This window comes from Microtus ochrogaster, chromosome 10 (genome assembly GCF_000317375.1).
Source record: "Microtus ochrogaster isolate Prairie Vole_2 chromosome 10, MicOch1.0, whole genome shotgun sequence".
NCBI classification, from domain to species: domain Eukaryota; kingdom Metazoa; phylum Chordata; class Mammalia; order Rodentia; family Cricetidae; genus Microtus; species Microtus ochrogaster.
Genome location: NC_022016.1, coordinates 33,094,488 through 33,098,448, shown reverse-complemented (window position 1 = coordinate 33,098,448; position 3,961 = coordinate 33,094,488). Strand labels below are relative to the sequence as shown.

Sequence of the window (3,961 nt, the reverse complement as noted above, 5' to 3'; positions counted from 1 at the left end):
CTTCTCTCTCTCTCTCTCTCTCTCTCTCTCTCTCTGTATGCCTGTGTGTCTGTCTGTCTGTCTGTCTCTCTTTCTGTGTGTATGTGTGTGCACACATGTGTATGCTAGCAACTGAACCTACGGCCATGTGTTCTACTACTAAGCTCCATACCCAGAAATTTGTTTTTAAAAGAAAAAGAAAAGTTTTCTTTTTTGCACTGAAAGAGTGGTGCATTGTTGTTAATTTCATGTAGTTCTGCCTTGTTTTTCTTTGTCTTTATAATGGGACCACAGCACTAAAGAGAAGTCTACAAAACATTTATTTAATAAAAAGCAAATGCAAATCATTCTGTTATGGAAGCTATCCTGTGTGCAGAACAGTTATTAGCATCTAATGAGAGCAGCCTGATTACCTTTAAGATTGGGACTGTTGGCATTTGGTTATCGAGAGGGTGGGGTGAGTCAGTAGGTCTTTGCAGTTCAAAGCACTCTTTCCTCACTGAGTAGCAGCTCTCTATGGAATCCAGACCAGGCTGCAGGTGGTCTAGGGAGAGGCTAGAGTATATAATGTGGAAAGTTAATCAGAGGGGAGACTCCATATGCAGTTATGGAGAAGTCATTTTTTCATGCTGGTTTGGGAAATTTTGGCAATGTGGCTGTTAAGGTACATTGACACTCTTGTAAGGAGGCCGCCGCTAGGGCTCACATAAAGAAGCCCTCACTTGTAAGGAAGCCCACTAAGTTCATTAATTTACCATGATGATTTTGGATGAATTTTTATCTTCCTTTATATGTATGCCTGAGGTAATCTTTTAATCTAGTCATTTGCATATACATGAAATATTATACAATGTTTGGTATTTTGTATATAGATTCTTAGAATTAGCATATTAGTATGGCCTATACATGTTAAAGCACATAACAGTAGTTTTTAGTACTTTCCATTAGGATTTCTTCTTTTCACAGGTAAATACTGTTTTACTGGATATGAATAGATGGCATTTTTTCCACATAATCATCCATAGCCCTTTTTTTTTTTGTTTTTCTCTTTGTACCTTCTCTTACTTGTGATCAATTGCATCCAAAACTATTATGTTGAAAATTGTAGAAATAAATAATTCAGAAGTTTTATGTTACTTTTATTACAATGCAGTATTTCAATATATTAGTAGTTATTGACATTAATCTTTTACTGTGACTTACTTATAAATTATATTTATTGCAGATAAGCAGGTATAGGAAAACAATATAGAATATATATGTTTAGTACTATCTACAGTTTCAGACAATCCCTATGGGTTTTGGAAAATCTTCCCTGTGATTAAACAGAGTATCACATGTATGTATGTATACACACACACACATATAATGGATATTTGAATGGATCCATTTTAACTATAGTAAAGAATACTTTTATGAATACTTACATATATACCTTTTTATAGAATACATTTTCAGTTCTTTTGGGTACAACTTAATAGTGAAATTAATCACAGGGAACAAGCAAGCGGCCACCTACTACTGAGGGGTGATACAGCTGGATGGAAAGAGCAATATAAAGGGGAAGAAACAGAAACTCAGTCCTGTGTGGAGTCTGAGGATCATGGAGAAAATTTGCCCTTTCGGTCTGAAGATTTGGTAATGGTTCGCTACTTTACTCTTCTGTTCTTCAGCTTGAACCCCAATATCTATCTCTGGCCTTTTATTATTTGTGTTGCACAAGCTGGATTCTAGTGCATCCTTCTGCCTCAAATACTTGAGTGAGGAGGGTACAAATGTATATCACTACACTTGGTTTGTAACATTCTAAAGGAGTGAAAGTATTTTCTTTTTTCTTTTCTTTTTTTTTTTTTTTTTTTTTTTTGTTTTTCGAGACAGGGTTTTTCTGTGGCTTTGGAGCCTGTCCTGGAACTAGCTCTGTAGACCAGGCTGGTCTCGAACTCACAGAGATTTGCCTGCCTCTGCCTCCCGAGTGCTGGGATTAAAGGCGTGCGCCACCATCGCCCGGCTGAAAGTATTTTCAAAGTGATAGTGTTATCTTATTTTCAAGGGACAGGGCTTAGTTTATGCTCATGATTATCTTTGATTAGAGTCATTCTAGTAGGAGAAATGTAATATTTCAATATGGTGTTTGGCTTGCATATTCCCAATTGAACTGGCTTTTCATGTACTTATTGTTCACTTATGTTTTCTACTTCTTTGGGGAAGCATTGCTTTTGTTTATTTATTTATTATTTGTTTAGTCATTTTTTTGTAGAAGAGTTTTTAAAAAGTCAAATCACAATTTCTTTTTTTAATAGGCAAAGAATTTTATTAACCCTTTTCCAAACTTTATTCCCAGGCTTCTTCAGCTTTGGGCAGAGCTTCAGCCAGTCTCCTTAAACTAGTCAGACTGTCTGCCCCAAGCTGGTTTAGAATGCTGGGAAGCATTTCTGTCAGTTGCTTTGTCTCGGCGTGGCCTGTAATGGTGAAGGTGTTTGCTGCCAGAGATGCCTGAACTTTAGGGTTGTTAAAATGGATCACTGTTCCTTGGTTTGTGAACATGTTCACCTCTCCAATACCAGAGAACTTTTTTAAGGAGAACTGCAGTGTTTTATCATCTGCTGTGGCTGTTCTGTGAGTCACCCTCTTCTTTCTGCGAGCAGTTCCTTTCCCACCAATGCGCACTTGTGCCTGCAGCTTGGCCAGTTTTTCCTGGTTCATGATCGTTTCTTTCATCTTGTCGGAGTGGAAATGGGGCCTCGCGGGGGACTAGGGTTTGCACTCAGGGGGTCTCGGGCGGACCAGCTGAGATAATGTGCACACATGCAGGGACGCAAGGTGGCAGCTCTGATCTTCTTTTTCCAGCAAGTATCAATTGCAAATATCTTCTTGGTTAGTGGAGATTTTTTGTGTCTGCTACACAGTTAATAATGCTGGCATATGGTCTGGTTTGAATGGGTATGGGTCTTGTTTGTCCTTTCAAAGTCTCCTTCAGTTCTCATGTGGTATCCGTCTTTTGTCCCGAGCCAATCATGTGTTAGATTCCTGCAAACAGGGTGTCGAACTGAAGTGTAGAGATGGATCAGATGAATTTGGATTTGATAAAATCTGATATAGGACTTGCATGACTACTGGTTGGGTTAGAAGTGTGGTTTTGAGGCTGTGAAGTGTTATTCTTGGAAAACTCCCATGCAAAGCCAATGTACAGTTGGCTAGTCCAGAGATAGCATAGGTAAGTTGAGTGCCATGAGGAAAACTGATGACTGATTGTGCATTCAGGTCTAGGGCTTTGTATTTGGAGATAAAGGAGGTGTATATGGAATAGGGGCACTCACAAGGCAAGGCAGTTAGATAACTGTGTGATCAGAAGTAGGACTGGGGACATGGGGATAACTCTGACAGCTGAGGTTTTTGCAGTAGGAAAATGGCTAAGCAATGTGTGTATTGAGAAGTAGGTATCATATCAAGGCACTAGAGCAAGATCTGTTCTTATGGTACATGGCAGAAAAAGCCAGTGAATGAACTTGTGTTACCAGAGCAAAGCCAAGGAGTGTGGAAATGGCACAGAGCAGAAGAGGTTATGGGGAAAATTATCATGGAAATTAGTGCTTAATCTGTGTTCGCACAGATAGGCCTTGGGACTATGAAGAGGACAAGAACATGAGTTTATGTCTTATGGATCCATCAGGGAAAGCTGGTATAGAATCTATATGATGAGAACTACTATTAAGAGCATTAGGATTAAACAGAAGATTCACGAAGTCATTGTTTTTTACTGCTGAGTAGTACTCTAATACGTATATATTCCATACACTCTTCATCCATTTTTCCATTGAAGGGCATCTAGGTTGTTTCCATTTTCTGGCTATTACAAACAATGCTGCTATGAACATAGTTGAACATATACTTTTGTTGTATGATAAGGCCTCTCTTGGGTATATTCCCAAGAGTGGTATTGCTGGGTCCTGGGGTAGGTTGATCCCGAATTTCCTGAGAAACC

General features: G+C 38.9%; 1 pseudogene; it reads right to left on the bottom strand.

Moving 5' to 3' along the window:
• Positions 1-2,310: 2,310 nt before the first annotated feature.
• On the bottom strand, positions 2,311-2,725 carry LOC102002469 (annotated as a pseudogene).
• Between the last annotated feature and the right edge of the window lie 1,236 nt (positions 2,726-3,961).